Raw genomic sequence first — 12046 nt, 5'->3', positions numbered from 1 at the left:
CGGTGATGGATCAAGCCCTGATCTTTGGACTGCGTAAGAGTGGTCTGCTTAATTCAGACACTCTGTTCATCACCACCCCCTTTTCTGAATCGTTTTTGGCTACTATAGGTGTGGCAGGGTATACTCAGACATGAGTCCCTTTCTCACTGCACCATCAGGATTCAAGCAAGCTGGGCCGACGACGGCTGAAATGCCAGAAACTGGTCCCCGGTAGCTTGTCTCCTTTCTGGTGAAGAATTGGCTTGGTAGTTTAGTCTGCCCTGTTCCCATGATGCACTGGGCCAGGGACAGACTGATTTGCATATAGCCAGGTTCTGAACTGGGATGGTGCAGTGAGATAAATAACGGTGATGGATCAAGCCCTGATCTTTGGACTGGGTAAGAGTGGTCTGCTTAATTCAGACACTCTGTTCATCACCACCCCCTTTTCTGAATCGTTTTTGGCCACTATAGGTGTGGCAGGGTATACTCAGACATGAATCCCTTTCTCACTGCACCATCAGGATTCAAGCAAGCCGGGCCGACGACGGCTGAAATGCCAGAAACCGGTCCCCGGTAGCTTGTCTCCTTTCTGGTGAAGAATTGGCTTGGTAGTTTAGTCTGCCCTGTTCCCATGATGCACTGGGCCAGGGACAGACTGATTTGCATATAGCCAGGTTCTGAACTGGGATGGTGCAGTGAGATAAATAACGGTGATGGATCAAGCCCTGATCTTTGGACTGGGTAAGAGTGGTCTGCTTAATTCAGACACTCTGTTCATCACCACCCCCTTTTCTGAATCGTTTTTGGCCACTATAGGTGTGGCAGGGTATACTCAGACATGAGTCCCTTTCTCACTGCACCATCAGGATTCAAGCAAGCTGGGCCGACGACGGCTGAAATGCCAGCAACCGGTCCCCGGTAGCTTGTCTCCTTTCTGGTGAAGAATTGGCTTGGTAGTTTAGTCTGCCCTGTTCCCATGATGCACTGGGCCAGGGACTGACTGATTTGCATATAGCCAGGTTCTGAACTGGGATGGTGCAGTGAGATAAATAACGGTGATGGATCAAGCCCTGATCTTTGGACTGGGTAAGAGTGGTATGCTTAATTCAGACACTCTGTTCATCACCACCACCTTTTCTGAATCATTTTTGGCTACTATAGTTGTGGCAGGGTATACTCAGACATGAGTCCCTTTCTCACTGCACCATCAGGATTCAAGCAAGCTGGGCCGACGACGGCTGAAATGCCAGAAACCGGTCCCCGGTAGCTTGTCTCCTTTCTGGTGAAGAATTGGCTTGGTAGTTTAGTCTGCCCTGTTCCCATGATGCACTGGGCCAGGGACAGACTGATTTGCATATGGCCAGGTTCTGAACTGGGATGGTGCAGTGAGATAAATAACGGTGATGGATCAAGCCCTGATCTTTGGACTGGGTAAGAGTGGTCTGCTTAATTCAGACACTCTCTTCATCACCACCCCCTTTTCTGAATCGTTTTTGTCCACTATAGGTGTGGCAGGGTATACTCAGACATGAGTCCCTTTCTCACTGCACCATCAGGATTCAAGCAAGCCGGGCGGACGACGGCTGAAATGTCAGAAACTGGTCCCCGGTAGCTTGTCTCCTTTCTGGTGAAGAATTGGCTTGGTAGTTTAGTCTGCCCTGTTCCCATGATGCACTGGGCCAGGGACAGACTGATTTGCATATAGCCAGGTTCTGAACTGGGATGGTGCAGTGAGATAAATAACGGTGATGGATCAAGCCCTGATCTTTAGACTGGGTAAGAGTGGTCTGCTTAATTCAGACACTCTGTTCATCACCACCCCCTTTTCTGAATCGTTTTTGGCCACTATAGGTGTGGCAGGGTATACTCAGACATGAGTCCCTTTCTCACTGCACCATCAGGATTCAAGCAAGCTGGGCCGACGACGGCTGAAATGCCCCAACCGGTCCCCGGTAGCTTGTCTCCTTTCTGGTGAAGAATTGGCTTGGTAGTTTAGTCTGCCCTGTTCCCATGATGCACTGGGCCAGGGACTGACTGATTTGCATATAGCCAGGTTCTGAACTGGGATGGTGCAGTGAGATAAATAACGGTGATGGATCAAGCCCTGATCTTTGGACTGGGTAAGAGTGGTATGCTTAATTCAGACACTCTGTTCATCACCACCACCTTTTCTGAATCATTTTTGGCTACTATAGTTGTGGCAGGGTATACTCAGACATGAGTCCCTTTCTCACTGCACCATCAGGATTCAAGCAAGCTGGGCCGACGACGGCTGAAATGCCAGAAACCGGTCCCCGGTAGCTTGTCTCCTTTCTGGTGAAGAATTGGCTTGGTAGTTTAGTCTGCCCTGTTCCCATGATGCACTGGGCCAGGGACAGACTGATTTGCATATGGCCAGGTTCTGAACTGGGATGGTGCAGTGAGATAAATAACGGTGATGGATCAAGCCCTGATCTTTGGACTGGGTAAGAGTGGTCTGCTTAATTCAGACACTCTCTTCATCACCACCCCCTTTTCTGAATCGTTTTTGTCCACTATAGGTGTGGCAGGGTATACTCAGACATGAGTCCCTTTCTCACTGCACCATCAGGATTCAAGCAAGCCGGGCGGACGACGGCTGAAATGTCAGAAACTGGTCCCCGGTAGCTTGTCTCCTTTCTGGTGAAGAATTGGCTTGGTAGTTTAGTCTGCCCTGTTCCCATGATGCACTGGGCCAGGGACAGATTGATTTGCATATAGCCAGGTTCTGAACTGGGATGGTGCAGTGAGATAAATAACGGTGATGGATCAAGCCCTGATCTTTAGACTGGGTAAGAGTGGTCTGCTTAATTCAGACACTCTGTTCATCACCACCCCCTTTTCTGAATCGATTCTGGTGAACACAGGCATGGCTGGCATGGCCTCAGACAACTTAAACCCACTGCTCACTTAGATGCAACGTGACTTCGAGAAATGGAAAGTGCTAGGACTTTCCATGTGGGGCAAAGTATGGGCTGTGCGCATGGTCACCCTCCTGTACTTTATCTATACCCTAAGGATGCCCGTGAACCACAGCCTCTAATATTCTAGGATTGTGCCCCCACCACCCTCTCTCTCAACAGTGCGCTTCTTGAACTGCAAGTATACACTCCCCCTCTCTCCCCAGTATATTCCCCACACCCCTCCTTTACCGCCTGTACACTTATACCCTACCTATCTATATTCATCCCCCACCTACCTTTTCTCTCCAACTACTCTGTCATCTCCTCCTCTCTCCCCTCTCTCATATCTCAAAAGGTATTTGCACTCATTTCATTTTATGACCCAACCCAGAGCCCTCCTTACCCCTTACCCCACCTCTATCTTTCTATCCAACCACCCTATCCCCTCCTTCACAATCTCCACCCCCTTCCAACACCTCACCTCCCTCCCCCTGGTACCACCGCAGTGCCAGGCAGCACCACAAAGGAACTGTCACGAGCACCCTCACACCAAGCATAGTAGACATAAAGGAGTGAGATACCCCGTCATGTTCCCTTGTGGACTGCTCCCTGGCTTCATACATGCATACCATCATATACCTTGCCAAGCTGTCCCTCTACACTTCTAGACTAATACAGATACACAAACACCAGCACTACCACCCCTCCTGTGGCACGCTCCGTGCATGGCCTCCCCTGAGAATGTATAACATTACACCGCATACATTTACAATGCATGCCTTTACAACACAGTTTTTACATTGTAATATCCTTTACAACGCATTCTTTTACATTTCATGCCATTATATCGCATTTTCAGAAACTACCTTTACAACGCATACCATTACAATACATACCATTACATCGCATTCAAGGTAAGTGTTGGATAGTATAGGGGTAATAATTACTATTCTAACTCCAGTGAGTGCAACAGTAGGGTAAGTTTCGGATAGTGTAGGGGTACAAATTACTATTCTAACTCTAGTGAGTGCAACAGTAGGGTAAGTGTTGGATAGTGTAGGGGTAAAAATTACTATTCTAACTCCAGTGAGTGCAACAGTAGGGAAAGTGTTGGATAGTGTAAGGGTACTAAGCGTTGTAATGGTATGCATTGTAATGACTTGCAATGTAATGCCTGCGTGGTAGTGACATGTGTTGTAATGACATGCGTTGTAGTGACATGCAATGTAATGGCTGCATTGTAATGACATGCTATGTAAAGGATGTTGTGATGTAATGACTGCTATGTAAAGGGAGTGCGTTGTAAAGGTTGTTTCCCTCCCCCGGGTCCTTTCCCCTTCCCTCGACCTTTGGCCAAGGGACAATTTCCACAGGAGATACTCCTGAGGTTGCAAAAAGAAAATGTGGTCCTGCCTGGGCCAGCCTCTTTGCAACACTGCTCCCATGGGACACACCAAAATGTTAGATCACACGGGTTTGACACTCTTCCACTTATGGACATCAGTATCATCAAAGGAGGCAGCGGGGGAAAAGGGGAGGAGGCCAATGTCCTGACACCCTAATACCCTGCTCTCCTGCTATTCAGATGTCCTGCTTTCTTCATATCTTTCGGACTTGGACACACGTGATCACTCAGTCCACCCACCCCCTACTCACATTTACTACTCATGGGACAAGTAGCTCCTCCATATCTCCTACATTTCCCATTAGCCTCCCCACTATCCTTTCTGTATTTTCTTATGTTACTATGTTATTACGCTGCGAATGGACATGCATGTTTTCATATTAATGTTTTCATTATTTTCATTTCATTATTATGTATTTCAGTATTGCTGCCCCCTATTAAATGTAGTCAGCAGAGGTTGACTCCTTGTGATGTACATCTTAACGACTCTTTATTACAATAAAAAAATTGTAACACAAAAAAAGTTAGATTTCAAATCACAATTTTCAAAAAGCTACCATAACAAATTGGCATTTTCCTGTCCTAACTATTTGGCGCCTGCAGCCTGTTCCTGGGCCCCATGACTGGGTGTAGCTGACAGTTGGACTATGTTGATTCCTCTCAGACAGCCATCCAGTGGAAAGATCAGGTGAGCCTTAATGGGCTGTCACTGGCAGAATAGAGGGGTAGAGCTGGGTATTGTCCCATTTATAAGTCAATAGACTGTGCCCTGCCTTCACATAAAGGACTTCACACAAACTAGCCATTCAACCAGCCATGCTATAGCCTGGGCATGAGAAGGCAGGAAATTCCAAGCACTTCAAAGGGAATCTCAGGAAACGTCTACCAAATGAAAGGAGGCATAAAATAGTGTTCCCAGACCTAGTCTTCATTTCACTTTCTGGACCCGTGGAAGAACTTTCGGAGGACTGCTTGCTGCTGTCGCCTACTGTGTACTCCACAATAATACTTTGCTGTACCTAGAAGGACTGTTTTGCTACCTGGCTCTTGCCATGAACTCTCAGAGGCATGGAACCTTGGTGGTGGTTCTAATGGTGTCCAGCTAGCCAAAATCCAAGACCTGTGATTTAGAAACTTTTTGGTTAAAAACTGCTCGGGGAACTGAGGGAAGACCAGGACCAACAGGCTCATCTATTCACCTAAGGTGCATTGAGGGCCAGCCTGACTTCACAGTAGCACCCGCAATGTTCTCCAATGCAGCTGCAAATACTTTTCTTTGGTTTTTTGCCAAAGGGATATTTGAGGTCCTGGAACTCTCATCAGGTAAAGAGTCTTCCCTCATCACACTGGAGATTTTTGACTTCCATAAAATTGACTTTGTACAATGTAGGAATCTTCACCTTATTGACTCTCCTTCCTCAAACACTGTCTGAAGCTTTGCTCTGCTGAAATGTACCTTCTCAAAAAATGTTTCTTCAAAGTCCAAAGGTAAATACTGACTGGACCCAATCATATTTGATCTCAAAGTCAACTAACCAAAGCACCCCACCCAAAACCCATCATCACTAGGCAAGGAGTATGTACCAAATCCCTCAATCAGAGTTAGAATCCCTAATCAGTTCCCAAATTCTCCCACACTTAACCTTACTACCACTCATCTCCCACTATAACTTAGAAACTACAAAAATTCTCTACATCCTCGCCCCCCTAAAACTCAAAAATTCTAAAAGTATCCCTTCTAGATCCTGGTTAAATAAAGACCTTAACAAGAGGAGACTACAACTAAAACTGAATGAACGAACCAGGAGAAAATATTCCTTGTTGATCCATCTCCCCTCCTCCGTGCTGAAGGCCTAAAATACAAAAAAATATATAAACATAAAAATCTTCCTTCTTCTGAGCCCAACTTAACCACTCAAGGAACTGACCTAAAGGCCTTTTCAACACAATCAAACACCACACCTCCTCTCTCCCACAACATTCAATTGTCGCCTCAACCATGTGCTCACCAAATGGCCCTCTCCTCTCCACCTCCCCAACAAATGGGCCCCCATACCTATGTCTACAGAGAACAATTACACCAACAACTACAACTTACAAAAAAACCCTGCATCCTGGACCAAGAGTGAAAACATCTCTGAAAAGGAAGTCCTCAAACTCTTTCATGCATGAATCCGACATTCTTCCACTCAGACCTCCTTCTATTCTTGTCAAAAATCTCAGACACAGCGTCACCCTAAATTGGACTAAAACCATGAACTCCTCCTTATCCAGTACCTTTATGCCAGCCTCTCTTAAACTCGGGCAAGTAACCCCTCTCATTAAAAAGCCAGACGTCAACCCAAATGAGCTTAATAACTATAGACCTATAACCAACCTTCCTCTCCTTGCCAAAATCATGGGAACATGTGTGCTATCTCAACTCAACAACCAGAATGAAAAATTCAACCTATATAACAACTTCCAATCTTGGTTCAGGAAAGGTGCAGTATGAAGACTGCAATCCTGATCATCACTGATGACTTACACGGATCACTTGACCATAATGAGGCCTGCCTCCTAATCCTATTTGACCTCTCAGTGGACTTTGATACCATTAACCACAACATTCTCCTAAACACCCTCTCACAGAGTGCTGGCATCAACAGATCTGTCCTGCAGTGGTTCACCTCATACCTGTACCAAAGATCCAAAGTAATAAAATTAAACATTCCACCTCACCAGCAGTATTAGTCTAACAAGGAGTTCCCTGCTCTGTTCAATCTATACATGAAACACTTCACAATTGATCCTGAAACAGGCCAGAATTATTTACTATCTCTATGCTGAGAACCCCCTACTCTACATATAAATCTCATCACCCAAAGACATTAATCACCTAAACAAAACTCTCTCCCTGGTCCAAACCTTTGTTGACCAACTCCGACCTAAAGCTCAACCCTAACAAAACTGAACTCCTCTTCATCCAGTATAAAGGAAAGCCATATCCTTTCCACAACTGGCTTGACAATCTAAATGCACTAAACTGTAAACTAAATAATTGACTCAAGGAATACTCTCCACTTCCACTGAAGAGCACACTCACCTCTACCTCTTAAACTACTGTTCATTATTTCCACCAACCCCTGTGACTCCTTGCCATCGCTAACCTTGACCACTTATTCCCCTCCCTATTTTATACTATTTCGGCACATATGTTGCTGTATTTCGGCATTCTATCCCTCTTGTATATTCCATGTAAATGCTGTCTGTGCAAACTTTGTAAAGTGCTCTGATGCCTTCAAGTCAAATTTGTGCTATATAAAACGCGAAAAATAAAAATAAATGATGAACTTCTTTCATCTGACCCGCTCTCCATCAAGGTCAGTCATATTTTCTGAATTTTCCCAGTCTCGCATGACTATAAGTTCAGGATTCGCGCTTTAATCTTTTAGGCACAATTTTTTGCTAAAAACTGAAGAAAAAAAAATAATAACTCTGGTTCTACATTATTTTCTTTTTGTCATTTTGGTGTCCAATAATGTATTACTATTTACTCTATTTTACTAAACTGGTGTTGGATTTTTCTTGCACTGTGTTTTTACATCATTACTGTTTGTCTTCTGCATAAATAATTCACACATTCACTGTAAGTTAAGCCTGACTGATTTTTTTCTAAATGTCTTTATTGAGTTTTGAGCGTAAAATATAAGCATTAAGAGATAAACATTCCCACTTAGTGTCTTTGACATTACAGGTTGACCATTCTGACAGCTTGAAAGTATTGTGAGCACCATAAATGAAACGTTAACAATCCCATTGTTACTATCCCCCTAGGTCTTGTCCCCTAGCAACTGTGAGACCTTACATAGTACAAGTCGCGCCTCATGTGTTAGTTCCATCACCTGCAGGTCAAGGTTCGGAGTCTGCTCTAGAAGATATGTCTGGAGGGGAGTACGTATGTGTGAGCAGGAGGAAGGCGGCAATAGCTAGGCATAGACATGTAATTGGTCTTGACAATGTGTAAGGTCTTGCAGCCAGTCTTTGAATTTGGGAGCTCTCCCTCTACGCCATCTGTAGGAGATTTGCCTCTTGGTGAGGAGGAGCGCCAGGGAGATGTATCTCCGCACTGAAGTGGCCAGCGCCTCAGTGTATCCTAGAAGCGTAATCAGGTGGTCTTCAGGAACATGTAGTCCAGTCATTCGATCGAGCGCCACCAACACCTCCAACCAGTAGTGTCGGATGGGAGGGCAATCCCAAGCCAAGTGTCGAAAGTCTGCTCCTTCATATTCGCAACAGTCACATCAGTCAATGTCATGGACACAGAGGTGCTTCAGTCGTGTAGGCGTGTAATATAGGTGGTGAGTGTATTTGTAGTGAATTCCGCGTAGTCTGCTACTTGCAGAAATGTTGCCAGTCTGACGGCAGCAGAAGGACCACTGGTCATCTGTAAGGGGGAGCCTACTGTTTTTTGGTAATGTAGTAAGGGTGTGATGTGCATTAGAATAGTGATGGGGCTGCAGATGCATGCTGTCTAGCGACGGATCAAGGGTGACATTAAAGTCCTTCCCCCACACCATATGCATTGAGCCAGAGTGCAATATCTTGCTCCAGAGGACCCCAAAAACTTCTGGGTCAACAGTGTTCGGCCCATAGCAGGAAACAAGCAATATGGATTGGGCAGCTAGCCTGCCCCATATGATGCAGTATTGGCCCTGCGGGTCGGCATAGGGCCCAATGGGGATATAGGGGAGCATACGTTTGACTAAAATAACTGTGCCGCAGGCGTAAGAGGAGAACGAGGAAAAGCACAGGTAGGTCTCCCAGCGAGATGCGAATGAAGCGGGCAGTGGGCCCTTGATGTGTTTCCTGTAGCATAGAGCAGTGCACTTTGTGGCGGTCCAGGTAAGAAAGAATGTGCCAGCATTTGTGAGGGTCCCCCAGTCCCCGTACATTCCATGTCAAGAAATTGTAGAAGGGGGGGCAAGGGCAGGATCCCATGGTGAGACATCGGGATTGCAATAGTGGATAGTAGATGTGTGCCGTGCAGGTCAACTGAACAGGTCGTACATTTGCATGTCAAGTCAGTGGTAAGTGGTGTTAAACAACCTCCCACCCCCTCCCATAGCAGCAGCCCAAACCTGATGTGTCATGTATCCCTACCTCCTATTCCCAGTACGTCATGCTCCCAACAAGGGAGGGTGGATGCAGAGCAGTGGACATACAAAACCAGAACAGTGTAGGGTTGTACATTTGCATGTCAAGTCAGCGGTAAGTGGTGTTAAACAACCTCCCACCCCCTCCCATAGCAGCAGCCCAAACCTGATGTGTCGTGTATCCCTACCTCCTATTCCCAGTACCTCATGCTCCCAACAAGGGAGGGTGGATGCAGAGCAGTGGACATACTAAACCAGAACAGTGTAGGGGTTCCCTGAGTGGGTAACGACTAGAGGGCGAACGAAATTCTCCTCACACCAGCAACGGTGCTCGGGGGGATATCAATAGAGAGTCTCATCTGTCCAAAAGTTCAGCAATGAAAGCTGTATGTGGGGAGCAATTAGTACAGCGACAGGGGGCACCCAGGGAGATTAATGCAACATTCTGTGATGCTGGCGTAGTGTTCCACGCTGTGAACGGAGAGGGGCCATCCACCAAGTAGATAACCAATCGAAGATGGTTGCAGAGAGCTCAGGGTGGGGTAGAGTCATCACTCTACATCTGATGTGCCGCCTTCATCCATGGATCGTGTGGAGGGGGAAGCTCGATATGCAGAGAGGGTTTTTATGGAAGTCATGGACATGTCGAGGGTTAGTGAAAAAGGGATGTTTTCCGTTGATGAGTAACTTTAAGGTGTGCTGGAAAGAGTATAGCGTAGGCAATGCTCACTTGTTGGAGTTTCTTCTTCGCTGGGAGGAACTTCCTGCGCCCCTCCTGGCCAGCCATAATGAAGTCTGGGTATAGCAACACTTCTACTCCCTCGAAGAACACCTTCCCGCGCTCCCTGGCGAGTCATAGTGTGGCATTACAATCTCTATAATTGAGGAGCCTCGCAATGATGGGGCAAGGAGGGGCAACAGGCACAGGCCGGGGTGCCAGCGAACGATGTGATCACTTGACAATGAAGACCGACGAAAATGCTTCTCTCCCAAAGGTTGTGGTGTGCATACATTCCACATACTACTCCTTTTGCCCCTGGTGGTGGATTCCGGCACTCCGAGGATCCGCAGATTATTTCGCCTTGAGCGGGAATCTAGGTCCTCATTTTTGGCGGCGATGACCTTCAGGACCTTCTCCATGTCTAGCGCTTTCTCCACAGTCATGGTGGAGGTATCCTCCAGATCCGAGATGCAGTGCTCCGTTTCCATAATGCGTTCATCATGTTTCTCGCTTTTGTGCTCCAGAGTGTCTATTCAAGAATTCATAGCGTCCATCTTGGCTTTTCTGGAGGACAGACTGGATTGGATGACAGTGAGGAGTTCATTCAGATCGTCCGTGGATGACGGTTGATCAGGAGCGGCGTTGCCGACCTGCTCACCCTCCATGTCTGCCTGAGTTCTGGCGGCCTTATGGGCCTCGAAGTTAAGCTTGGGTTCCTTTCCGTCAGTTCGGCCCATGGCAACGCCAGCGGTGTAGTGGGAAGCGGGTGACAGGTGCGCCACTGGGGCAGGAGCCCGAAGAAGCAATAGGATAGACGTGGGTCGACCCAGATGATTGCAGTACAAAGAACGACGACAGTCTCTCACAGCTTGTCCAATGGGCCCATCAGAGCTCCCGCTCAGGGGGCGGAGACAGTGAGTGCCGGGGCGGAGACAGTGAGGGTAGTGACTGGGTGACATTGGCTCTTAATTAGGATGGTGCATCTTGAATGGGGGCACAGAGGGCCTTGGCAAAGAGGGCACCCTCAGTGGCAGCTCCGCTGGGGGCACAGGATGTCAACAGTGGTAGGAAGCCAGGAGGGGGGTGCTGCTGGTCCGTCAATCAGGTGAGCAGGCAATGGGGCCGGCTGGCTGCAGGAGAGTGAGGGAGTCAATCAGCGGGTAGCTCAAGGCAGTGGTGACGAATACAGGCCCCAAATGTGGCTGTACTGTACTTTGAATGGGTAAAAAACAAGTTTTAGAGAACTGACAGGAGAAGAGATTTTTACATTTGAATTCCACTTGCGATCCTAACACCTGGGTGTTATGCTCATTGGTCATAGTCAGAAGTCTATTACCATGAAGTAAGCATGTGGGTATTTCTACTGTGTTCGTACCAAGCCTAATCGGCGTTCATTCATGACACATATGGACAGAAGTCAGACTCCTATCACTTGTGTATTTCAACAAAAACTCCAAAATTGGCAACATTCAGGGGAGACTCGTCCTTCTAACCCAAGCCTTAATAGTCTTACATTTCCCTTTAGAGCTGGCTAACTCTTTCAAACAGAGCGGGGGTGCAATCATCGAAAGACAGGGTTAAACAGGTTTTTCTCGAGGGGTGACAGTTACTCATGGTCATTAGTTATACATCGGGGATAGTAGTTGGGGTCAATCAAGTGGGGCGGGGACGCTTCGGGCATTCGCGCTTGGGTGCAAAGGGGTGGGGCAATCTGGGCATTGGGGGTCAATCTAGACGTTGGCGCTTGTCTCTGATGAACTGAAAAATAGGGTGCCATTGACATATAATTCCCCTATAAAAGGCCAGATTGGGGGACCTTAGTCGTCTTACCTGTCCTTTCTTTCTTAGCCAATTCGAGTTCATTCATTTACAGAAAGGAGAG

The sequence above is a fragment of the Lissotriton vulgaris genome, chromosome 3_1, assembly GCF_964263255.1.
Source record: "Lissotriton vulgaris chromosome 3_1, aLisVul1.2, whole genome shotgun sequence".
Lineage (NCBI taxonomy): Eukaryota > Metazoa > Chordata > Amphibia > Caudata > Salamandridae > Lissotriton > Lissotriton vulgaris.
The sequence above is the reverse complement of the archived record's forward strand: the minus strand, read 5'-3'. Positions refer to the sequence as shown.